Genomic DNA, 13,089 nt, shown 5'->3' on the forward strand with positions numbered 1-13,089 from the left:
GCCATCTTCGACACCAGTTTTTGCATATTAGTCACTGTGTTGGAAATATGCTGTGACCTACTTAAGCCCATCATGCATTTCTCCATTGCCTTTGTGCTGCATGCAATTTTTATTCTTCAAAGTTTGTGATTTTCCATGGTTTGTAGACAAACCCACCACTAGAAGGATATTGGTGTCAGAAAACTGGATTTTTCCATCCAAGTAGGCTATGGAATCATTGAAGGACCTGTGCAATTTCCAGGGGCAGTCCCATCTATTTTCTTCCTCTTGTATGGTTCTGAGCCTATCTCGTTGTCTAGCTGCAAGACATATGTACTAATTGATTGGGCTACCTCATCACACATCACCACTTTGTTTATCTGATTACTTTTTCCAGTGTAGATTGTTACAGTGATTTCTTATGAGCAGTCATTTAAGTAAGGACACTGTAGTATTCTGGAACATGATATAATTAGCACATTGCTGCTGGTAAAGAGGAACAGCCGAGGACCTTACCATCCCCCTATCCTTTGGATTTCACGCAGAAAAGCTTCCATGACAGAGGAAAACACTTTTGGCAAGTCTATATCTATATCTATGAATATCATCTCTCTATATATCTTTTATATCCCTTGCTTGTTCACAATTATTGGGCCCACTGAACTAATTTACCTGTGATTGTTTCAACCGAGTAATACCATACAACCTGAATATATTCAAGGTATATCCCTTCTTGGGGTAGTGACCTCAAGATGGAGTCAATTTATTTTTTGAATCATTGAACTTAATAAACTCAAGAGGATTTTGTCTTCTTTAAACTAGTTAATTGTGTATCTCAGAAGAAGTGGTCTGTGGTAGAAAATAATTTGCAAAAGCCTACCTATTCTTTTTTCATATTTTCATCAAAGACATTGTCAATATGTGTGTAGGCCATGTTGATATAAATATTGCTAAGCTGAGAAGTTAGGCACACCAGTATGTAATTACTGTCTTCTCTATAGCCTCTTTGGGGAACAATATTGGGGGGGAACAGATCTGTGATTTTATTGGTACAGACGATTTTCTTGTGAGGAAATTTCCTTCACCAATGGGGAAGACAGGGTGCATGGCATAGTGGATGGAAACTTTGCTTCAGGATAAGCAAGACCTAGGTTTCAAGTCCTGTCTCTGATAAAACTGGCTCTGTGACTCTTAAGCAGATCACTCACCCTCACAGCGCCTCAGGTAACTTTCTAAGACTGTAGAACACGTACCCAACTATATTAGGTAATAATATTATTTGTTCCCCCCCCCATAATGTTATATTTCTATTTTGCACAGCTTGAAAATTTATCCATCAATACTTCAAAATTGTGTTATTTTTACTATAGTTTTTACCCACAAAATATTCTTCTTGATTTCTATTTCTGCTCTCTCAGAGTACTATGTTAGAATCATCAATATCACCAGTGATGAAAGCAAATGATAAAAACACTAGAAAACCTGTTTATTTTTTATTGTCCAAGTGTTGCCCTTTCAGTTCAATAAGTAAATAGATCACAGGAGTTCTTAACCTGGGGCTTGTGAGTTTGTTTAAATATATTTTAATAAATGTATTTTAATATAATTGGTCTCCTTAATAATCTTATGTACCTCATTTTATACATTTAAAATTTTTTAAATGAATTTTATTGCATTTATGCATTTTAAAACATTCTGAAAAGAAATCATAGGTTTCATCAGACTGCCAAAGAGGTCCATAACACACTTAAAAAGGTTAAGAGTTCCTTAGAGAGATCTGGCTTACAATATGTAATTTTAACACATAACTTTCTGTAGACTTTTTCCTTCAGTTGTTTTATGAGGTATTATTGCTCCTTGTTGTCTACCATTTATGCTGAAAAGGTTTCTAGGTTTTTCTGGACTCCTTGTTGTGATGACTGCTGTATGCCAGTAAATAGTAATAGTCAATGCCTTTTCCTTTGTTCATTAATTTTCCTTTTCCTTTTTTTTAAAACTTTAATAGCTTATTTGTAAACGTCAAGTTGGAGCTCTTGTAATTGCATGCAGTTTCTTCTCATCTTCACCTTTTCTTCAAAAGTGGTATTAATTTTCATCTTTCACTAGTGAAGCGTCTAACTTCACACAAAGGATTGATGTCAGGGACCATCTTCTTGCCCTCAGTGCTTAGTTCAGTGGCTCAATCCCTGGCACACAATAGGTGCTTAATAAATGCTTTTTCACTTATTTATTCATTAGAAAATAATACTGAGAGCAGGAAATATTTGTTTCTTTCTGTTAAAATAAAGTCAGTTTCGTTTTTTTTTTTTAACATGAAAATGTTTTGTGCTTGTCATGTCTAGTGCCTTTTGACTTTAATCTGGAAGTATTCATGATACATAGGAGTAAGGTTTCACAGTAGTCTACAAAGTCTTTGGTATTTCTCATTCCTTAATTTGAAGAATGTAGCATAGTGAGTAGGATATTTAGAGACAGGAAACTTTTTTCAGGGATGGATTGGACTATATAAATGCAAAGGAAAATTTATGACTGAAATTCTGTGACTTTTTACGATATATATTCAAATTCTGCTTCAGACATTTAGCTTTGTGATCATAACAATTCTCTCAGTCTCAGTATTCTCCTTTGCAAAATGGGACGAATAACACCTGTACTACATACCTCACAAAGTTGTTGTGAGGCAAGTTTTCTACAACCTTAAAGTGCTACATAGATGTGAATTATTACTCTTAATCCCAACTCATCATCATCTTCATCATCGACTTCATCATTGTTGTGGTCATCAATCATTACCATCTCCTCCTTTCTGTGCCCATTTTTGTATTAAAATCGTATCAAAGTCTAAGTAAATCTGGTTTGGCTCACAGTAAGTCCTTCATAGGCTTTCATTATGTCTTTATTCTTTGGGAAAGATCTTGGGCATAAGCTGCTACTACCTTTATGTGTGATGGTCTTTTTGCTTATGGTCAGCATAAACAATCGAAAGAGAAATGACTAGAATTTGGGATACAAAATGAACTTGGAATCATGGGATCTGAGTTCAAATGCTGACTCTCCACACTTCGTGCTTTGTGTGATTTTCAGGAGTCACCAACTCCCAAGGCATCAGTTTGCTCATCTGTAAAACAAGGGGGTTGGACTAGATGACTTCTAAGATCCCTTTCTTTAGGGCACAATGAAGCTGAAGTTGTTACATTCCTTTACTTGACTCTCCAAAGAGTATCAGTGCGCTATTCTTTCATTTAATTAAATCTTCCTTATGTCTTCTGTTTTCGTTTATAGCAGGTACATTTATAATGACGTGGTTCAATTTCTCCAGCAGTACATTAATCAACAAGTGCCTCATTGGTTGTTGAATGAGAAGCTCATTCCAACAGTTAAATGAATGCACATAGCTGGCTGGAAATCTTTGTGACTCTTGGTGCCCCTACCCTTTCTGTCATTGCAGAAGCGGAAGGGGACTGGACAAGACCAGGGACCATCTTCTCTGTTTCTCTGTTTAAGTGAATTTCCATGCCTAGTGAAATTGACCTAGTGTCCTACCCTATGGTGGTGAGCTTCTTCATATTTAGCTAGACTGGTTTTCCCAAGTGGGACCAAACTCAAAACTTTTATAGGTTAATACAACTTGTTTTGATGTAGCCTTTGGGGTGTCTGATTATCTCCTATCATTATGGGGCATCAAAATGAGCTTTTTTATGAAGATAGTGCTTTTAGCCATCCTCAGTATGAGAACCACAGGTTCAGATATTTGATGAGGGAATAGAAGCTGGACCTGGACTACCGTGAAACTGATTAGTTTTCCTCTACTAATATCGGAGCAAAATTAAAATGAAACTGATTACGAAGGGCCTAGTCAGGGAACACACTGAGACTGAGCCAGAAGTAAAATCTTCTTGGAAAGCACAGTGTGTCAGAAAAGGTACTTCACCTGTAAACTCAGTATAATTCTCTAAGGCCAGAATATTTCACTGTCAGTAGAGGGCCAGGAAATTTTTGTTTTCAAAAGAAAGTTACTGAATTAGAACGGATTTTATTCAGCGTTGGATCAGGCCACTATTCTCTATCATAGGAGTTCATTGAGATGGTATTCAAAATAAACCATGAATATATTTGATTATTTTCACATTAACTGTGGTAATTAACCAATTCAATGGTGTCATGATCTTGCAGTTATTTTAGTCACACAAATCTGGCCTGGGGTTAAAAGAAGTTGACATAACAAGGTGGCTACCAGTCATTTGCCTTCTATTTTGAGCATGCATCTATCAATCTCACTTCTCAATGTGGCTTGATCTTAATTCTTGAATTCTAGATTTTCGATCTGCTGTATTTATAACCTGGAATCATGAGAGGCAACATGGCATAGTGGATAGAGAGACTGTTCCATTGTTTGGAAAATCTGGGTTCACGTCCTGGCTCTGGTACCCACCGCTTAGATGGTGGTTGGAAAAGTCACTTCACCGTGCTCCAGGCAACTTTCTAAGCCTATGAATTGCAGAAGAATTGCTAATCTGCAATGGTAAAAGAAGTTTCCTTACTCTGAGTGGTTCTTCTAACAAATGAAATCACATACCTGAATCAAAAAGAGGGCATTATAATCAATAAACACCACGACTTTCTCCAATCCTTCTATTAACATTCTGAATGCCTATTTGCCACCATTTAAATTTTTATAATAGATACATTTCAAGTAAGAGTTTGTTGCTAGAATTCTTGTTAATTTTCTACAACATTAGAGATCTGAGTCATAAATCATCACAAATCCTGAGGCCTTCACAACATTCTGGCAGACATTACCTTTTCCTTATTTGGACTTCCTTTTTAATGAACTGAGGTAAAATAACCACGACTTTTATGAGACAAAAGTCTTTTATTCCAAAGAAAATGAAGGCACTTCTTAGCTGGTCTTTAAAAAAAATTCTTTAAAAGTTGTTTCTAGTTCATTTGTTTCTCAGTTGATGTCTAACATTAAGGTTGGGTCAAAACAATACTAATTTCTGTTCTATGGTGGTAATGGGATATGCGTGCAGTGAAATCCTACCCAAATAAACACCTCATTGTGGCAAAGGGGTAACCCTGCCTTTTCCAAGGCTATACCAGTAGAGACCAAGCTCTGTCAGAGTCTACCCTACTGGAAAGTCTTCTAGAACGGGCTCATACTGATAATATAGCAGATGTGTGATGCTTCAAAATGAACATTATACCCTCATCTACCAAATAATAACACCTAGCCTTTAATAATAATAAATCTCAGCCATGGTGACATGTCAGGTAACAGCTGATATTTCCAATGCAACGTACCAGATGACATGGGACAAGCAATATACTGAATTTGTCTGATTTAGAGTAGGGAGAATTCAAATTCTTTTTCAGAGAAATAATAAATACTTCAAATTTAATGGTATCTTTTATATTAAATAACTTCCCAAATTATATAAAAAAGCATTAGTCTTATTTTCTAAATTTTAAACTTGGAATTTATTACTAGTGTTCTCTTGAGCTCTTCTCTGGGTTTGACGGTCTTTGAGGTTGTTCTTAGCAGCTTGATCTGTAGCCAAAGATATGAAAGGAATCTTGTACTTCCCTAAAGACCAAGATATGTTAATATTTTTGTTGGGGGTGGGGTGGAGGGACTATGCAGATAGCTCAGTACACTGTTATAAAAACCCATGGGATGCTTAGGGCTAAGGCTTCATTTACTTATATAGCACTGATAAATTGGATATACAGCATGTAGTCTGATTCTCTTGGGGCCATTCATCATCTTCTGCATGAAATCTTTCCTGATCCTCCCCAACTAGGAGTGCCCTCTCTCCTCAAATACTTTTTTTGCATATATAATTTTCATTCACTTTATATTTGTACCATCTGTTTTTCCATATATTTGTTTCAGGCTGCCTCCCACCCCTTCAGAATGTAAGCTCCCTGTAGGGAGTGTGGTTTCATTCTTTGTACTTGTATTCATAATGTCTGGCACACAGTAAGTGCCTAATACATGTTTGTTCATTGATTTTTAGTATTTTCACGTAATCATGACAACAATTTCTTTTAAGGTTTGCAAAGGGCTTTGTGCGCATTATCTCTGTTGACTCTCACAACAGCCCTGTCAGGTAGATGCTTATTAATATTATTCCTATTTTACAGAATGGAAAACTGAGGCTGTGAGAAGTTAAGTAATTTACTCAGACTCATGAAGTTTAGCCTGCATCTGAGGCACCATTTGAATCCAGGTCTTCCCAAATCTAAGTCAAGCACTCTATCCACTCTGTCGGACTTCCTCTCCTGCCAGGTGAGGTCATGGCAAATCCAATGGATTTGAACAGGATCACACTGAGAACTGGAAGGGACCTTAGAAATAAGGTCCAGTGAGCTGTCTGAGGACACCAAAGTTAGCATAAAGCAGAGCTGAGATTCAGGTGTAGATTCTTTGACTCCAAATCCAGGCCTCTTTCTACCACACCATGCTGCCCACCTCAGTTCTATCTAAATTGAATGTATTTTTATAAGAGTGACAGTATTGATCTAGCTTAACAGAAAACGAGAAACAATGCTGTAATGTGTTTATATAAATTCTTGAAGGGAGAGATCAAGTCTATAATGAAATGAACAATGAACCAAACCAATCACACATTTTCACAGGAACATATCCATGGGCTAGCAAAAAGAGAATTTCAAAGAGAGGTCAGTCTACAATAATAGAGAATTCACATACAAAAATAAGTTTACTTCCTAACAAAGGTACATAAACCTTAGCAAAATCAACCCATATGACTGTGGGGTGATATACATATTTAATGGAGAGGAAGTCAAAATGTCAGTCCTACAAGTGGAGAGGTACAGCAGGAGAACTGGAGGGTAGGAGAGGCACCAGGAAATACCGGAGGTTTGAAGGTCTTAGGAAGAGACAAAGTCTTTCAGAAGCGCTTGCCATGTGTAGGGAATGATGCACAACAATAAACTGCAGGCGGAAAATAAATCGGAAAATATGTAAAGCTGACACCATGACAAAATAAAAGGTCTACCATCAAGACTGATTTTGGAGCTTTGGGGATTTTAGCACTGCTCATGGAATCCTATTTCAGTCAAGCCAAATCACTCACTTAGCAAATACTATAATGCCCATGAAAGCTGACACTATCCAGTTACCCACAGCAGAGGAAAAACTACTTTTTGTCCAATGGAAATACCAAGTGGAAAGTCAGGAGCAGTTTCTGCCATAATTCTTGCTAATGGGCTTCAAACACTGTATAGGTGGACTGCCCCTTCCAGGACAGAATAGGTAGCCTGTTTTCATAGTCTACTGCATTCTTAAAGGGTCTGCTAAAATGGTCAAGATCAGTGGCTAAGGCAGGGGTTGAGCATCTCTGAACATGATAACATTAGACTGGGCACAAAGTATGCCATCTGTATATAGTGAACAATAGATTGATTTAAGAATACACTTCAAGTGCAAATGAATTTTTAGAACCTCCATTTTGTAAGTGAGGCAGAATGGTTATCTACTAATACAAGGCTGGCCTTGGAGCTAGGAAGATCTGAGTTCAGGTCCTGATTCTGACACATACGAATTGTGTAACCCTTGGCAATTCATTAAGCCACTTACCTCCCCCTCCCCTTCTCCCCCAACAATGCTGTAGGCAATTCTCTAAGACTACAAGCTATAGACAAGTTCCAAGTCTGCTCAGTGGGGGGAGTTTCCTCACTTAGAATTCCTACACTGCCAGAATCACAGGTCCATACCAAAAGGGTGGGACTTAAAGAACAAATAAAAATGATTTTAGTTTTTACATTAATTAGGATACTTGATTTACCTATCAAAAAGTGGTAACTAATAGGATATACATCTGAATAGACAAGAGCAGGAGTTGGAAGATTAGGAATGGGGGCCATCCAGACATTAGTTCATTAAAATTTCTCTATAAATGAGTCTAGAAGACTCATGTGGACAAGAGACAACTGCTTTCAAAGCATGACCTCTTCTCTGTAACCATTTAAAATATCATCATAAATTAAACAGTAGGCTTGAGCAGTTTTTGAGACTTGACCTTGGAGAAGTCGCAAACTCTTTGGAACTAAGTTTCCTCACTTGTAAAAAGAAAGGGATGATCTCCTTGGCTCTAAAAATTCTAAGATTCCCAGTCATCTGATTCATCCCTCTATCTTCAGGCTAAAACTTCCCCACAGACTTCAGCTACCCTAGGCAGACGAATGTCTTAAAAGCTTCAATGTCAAGACATTTTTCTCACCTAATTTTAATTTCTTTTGTGTTTCAGTCAAAGTCCATTTCCTCTTGTTCTGTGTTCAGTGAGGAAGACAAGTCATAACTCTTTCTATGATAACCCACAAGACAATTATTAATTTGCCCTTCGGCTAAATAATCTCACGTCCTTTCTCCCTTCCTATTAATTTTTGTGACTCTCTTCTGAGCTGTTTCTCTACATTGTCCACATCCCTCTTAAGTTATGGAGCTTAAGACTACAGGATTCTGAGTAGACATAGTAAATATAAAAGAAGAACACTTTATTTTCTTAACTTACAAGTTAAGCATTTTAGAAGGGCTCTGGACCTATGATTTCATCTGGGCAGGAAATTCTCAGTGTGGAAACCCCAGTTACCAACGCAGACCGACAACTATAATGTCACTTATAGTCTTAGGGAGTTGCCTATGGGCCCTAAGAAGTTAAATGATTTGTTCCTAGTCGCACAAAACTTGAACCCCAGCCTTCTGGACCCCAAGGCTATCCCTCAGTTTACCCACCACTGACGCTAAAGTGGACACACCCCCTTTAGTTCCTATTTTCCACTTAACCCTGAAGTACTTTCATCAATATGGATGGAGTTGGTTCAGTGGTAACACACAGGAAAAAAGAGGTTACCTTTTTTCTGATCTGTTTCTGAGTAGGAATAGCACTCCAGGCTGCTCCCATAGTCAGCGATTTCCTCTAATTTTCCGTGAAAGGGCAGTTTGTTCATTATCCTTTTCCTGTTTTCATGGATTCAATGCCTGTTCCCATAGCAGGGAGCGCAGCTGTGTGGCTCACATTCTTGTCAGTGGGAATTTCAGAGGCAAACACAGACTTGGTAGGGAAGGGTGCTTACCTGAGTTGGCCTCTAAGATTCCCTAAACCCATAGCAGATGAAGGGTTCTTCCCTTAAAAAAAGATCTTTTAAACAAAAATTATATTTCAACCCACTTTTAGAATTAGCTATTTTGTTAAAATAAAGTGAGCTGTTTCCCTTCTTACCCTCAACTTTTAAAGTTATGGCAGAAATTCATTCCCAAGAAAGGCATAGTATCAAAAGGAAAATGCTATTGTCTTTATTCTCCAAGCTTATGTGATACCATCATAGATGATAGAATTACAAAACTGAGATTTTGGAGTAACCTAGTTTAACATTCTAATTGTACATGGGAGGAGCCTGGGGCCCAGGGAGCAGAACTGACTAGCTGGAGGTTACACAGCTCATTGGTGTCAGAGAGAGCAGAATTCAGATTGTCTTGACAACCAAGTCCAGGACTCTTCTACCACCATTGCCCATGACCTGAACCGTGGCTATGGCTCTGAAAACCTAGATTCTTTCTAATAATAATAATAACAATAATAATGATAAAACCATGTCATATTCTTTACAATATGTTACTATACTATGTTATATGCATATTAATATAATAAAATAAATTAATAATTTTACACCTTTATCTTCTGGAATTCAAGCTTCCTTTCTTTCATTCCAATCTCCACAAAATTCTTTAGAGGGAAACCTGGGCCCATGACTTAAAATACAAGGGAAAAAGAGAGCATGGTGACACTTACAGAGGGTGCTTTTACCTAGCTGTGTCATATAGAAATGGAGGTGAGCCAACCTCCTCCCCTCCATATCCCATACACTCATACTTTAATAAAGAAAGGCAGGTAGTGCCCGGGTCTGGATTTAGAATAACAGGACTTGGATTCAAATCCTAGCTCTGCTGATTTCCTGCCTGGATGACCTTAGGTAATTAACCTCACCTCTCTGGGCCCCAATTTTTTCATGTGTAAAAGGAGGCTAGACTTGGAGGTCTCTAGAGTCCCTCCTAGCACTAAATCTATGATCCAACGACAGCTAAAAGACGTCATGGATAAATCCAATAGGAAAGAAAACACAAGGAAAAAGTAGCAACTAAAAGTTTAATCTGCTCTACTTCAAACCATTTTAAGGGACTGCAATTGAAACTCCATGTGCAGTGACCCTAAAATTCCCAAACTCCGTTAATTGGGATAAGGAATAGTTTGCTTGTTAACAGTCCATTCATTAGCAGCACTGCAGACCATGTGATTCAAACAGGCCCAATGCAAACAGGGTGACCAAGCATGGGGTGGGTGAAGCACGTTAAAAGTTCAGTACAGATCAAATCATTGGCCATTGATTAGAAAGTTAAGAAAAAAACCCCACAAGCACAAATGTTTTGTTTTAGACAGACACACAGAACACAGAGCTATGTGATGAGATGTCTAAAGGTTAATGGGAAAGTTCATTTAATGAGAATAAAACGATTCAGGAACAAACAGGAGGCAGAACAATTGTTCCGTTGTCCCAAGAAAACGGACTCTTACTATCCACTCTAGGAGAGCTCAAATCCATCCCTAAAAGCCCTATTCACGAATGACTTCTGCTCCACATAAGGTTCAGAAATGATGTGGCACAATTATTTCTCTTAGACTGTGTGCAATAAAGTATTCTTCCAGTCAAGCTTGGGGCTGACTAATAAGTCAGCTGTCTTACTCGACTGGGGCTGCCAGGAAGAAGGTGATGTCATGGATTGTGGAGGGAGGAATGAGTCTTAACGGACATAAAGCAACAGCTGAAAACAGACCTTTGTTCCTGGAGTGCACACCTCTCCCAGCCTTTTCTTCAGTAGCTTTATTTAACAAGTAAGAACTTTCTGTAGTATGAACTTAATTTCAAGGAGGCACAGTCATGTGTCCCATCATCATACACCAAATGGGGTAATAGTCAGCCAAACTAAGGACCCAGATGACAACTTTTCTCCTCCCGACTTCTAGCCAGGCCCCAAAATAGGATCTCTCTCCTCGATATTCATTTTTTTTCTACAATTAAGATGGAACTAGTTCTTACTGCTTCTGAAGAGTGACTGGGCTAATTACTACCAAGAACTTCTCTAGACAGAATAGCAAAGGTCAAGGGGGATAGAAGAGATGCTGTGGTTAGAATCCAATTAGTTTACTTCTTCTCTGTCGACCTGATTACCTTCTAGATGTTAGGAATAGGGGTTTGATAATGGTCACTCTCACCTCCCAACGCTACTAAAACTTCCCTTTATACAATAGCTTTTAGAAAATGGATAAACAACTATTTATGTGATTGCGCTGGGGAGGTGATTTTCTGTTGCTGATAGAATAAGACCCCCCACGATCCTATCCTTAAAAAACAGCAGTACTCACAAAAACATAAAATCTGGCCCAGGGTTTGAAATGCAGAAGGCATAGTTTTTGCCTTCAACTCCCTGGGGAAGGTGAAGAAAAGTCTAGAAAGAAAAATGGTGTTTATCCGTGACCTGACTAGATCAGAAGTAGTTAGATGGTTGTAGGGAAAAAGCATATGAATGCTCTCTTATTTGGTGGGCAGACACATACCTAGATGGAAGATCTTTCCCTTTCCCCATCTATTGCCTGACGGAATTAGAATGAGGAGGCTGAATGCTCTTGTTTATAAATCTGCTCAATTATGCCCAGGAGAAGTAAGTATTCATTTATAATTTAATCCTGTTCTATTTGCAGGAATCCTTCTATGCCTACATTTAAAGGTTATTGTTAAGAAATACATTCTCAACTTACAGAAGATATGATTGATAGATCTGTATGTTTTTATTTACTTCCAAATTCTTCTACAAGTTCATGTGTTTGTTGGTATTCATAAAATACCTCCTTCTAGGGGAATGCAAGATTCTTGAGAGCAGGGACTGTTTTGTTTTTGTCTTGGTATTCTTAGCGCCTAGCACATAATTAGTCCTTCATATACTTTCTGAATAGAATTTACTCTCTTGAGCTAAAGTTCAATCTAACATTCCGCCTCAGTAGCCAGTTGCTCGAAAGATCCATAGGGCTGCCAAATGGGAAGGTGAGTCAGTATCTCCAAATCCCCTCCTGAAGCATTGTCCTTAACAATCTACTAGGGCATATGGGAACAGTGTTTTGAAGTGGTGGTATACTGTGAATATCTGGCCTTCAATTACAGTTCTGTGCTTGGCTTCATATTGGATTGTGCTAGGTATTTGAGTTTAGCTAGATAACTGTCCATGTTCGCCACTTTATTCTTTTTGCTATTTTCTTTTGATCTCAATATGTCCTATATCTTCCAAACTAAAAGATGGCAATCATCGATGAGAAGTAACTACAGGATGAGGGTTGGGTCCAATTCTTGGCATTTTAAAAAATTAAAACAAGATCTCAAATAATACACGAATCTCGATACATTACATATAAACTACAGCTTTATCCCTTTATCCAACAGGGCCAAAGTGAATTTTTAATACCCAAGATGTTGGCACAAAGAAAATGTTACACAATCTTAGTGTTTATGAGTGAAGCATATGGCAAATTGAAGGGCATGAACTATAGAGCTTCTTGGTAAGCACTTAATAATAGTAATAATCATAACAAGCACAATATCTATCATACTTTAAGGTTCTGAAACTGCTATTTACACACTGACTTTGTGAGTCTGGCAGTACAAGTGTTTCCCCATTTTACAGATGGGGAACATGAGGTACATACTAGATTGAAGTTAAGATTATGGTCTCAGTCTAAGGTGTGATGTAAAGGAGCTCAAAGTGTAGGGCTCCTTCTACTCAACACCCCTCTTTAAAGACGTAGACAGGGGACTCATTCTATCTAATAACCTAGAACTTTTGACTATATAGAGTGGTCCTTTTTTAAATGAAGCTATATTGCCCACTACTGACCAGGAAAGAATGCTTCCCCAATTCTTTCGAGTTGAGGTAAAAGTACTTATGGTGACCTTGTGGAAAACTTCAACCATGGCTTAAAGCTTTAACATGGGGAGCAAAAAGCTACATTTACACAGAAAGCTGTAATTATGGTCGAG

At 38.0% G+C, this 13,089-nt stretch overlaps 1 protein-coding gene across 4 annotated transcripts in view; it reads right to left on the minus strand.

The window, feature by feature from the left end:
* The window catches only part of COBL (cordon-bleu WH2 repeat protein), a 347,141-nt gene that overhangs the window by 84,148 nt on the left and 249,904 nt on the right, over window positions 1-13,089 (minus strand). The window lies entirely within an intron of this gene.

Source organism: Trichosurus vulpecula, chromosome 9 (assembly GCF_011100635.1).
Source record: "Trichosurus vulpecula isolate mTriVul1 chromosome 9, mTriVul1.pri, whole genome shotgun sequence".
Taxonomy (NCBI): Eukaryota; Metazoa; Chordata; class Mammalia; order Diprotodontia; family Phalangeridae; genus Trichosurus; species Trichosurus vulpecula.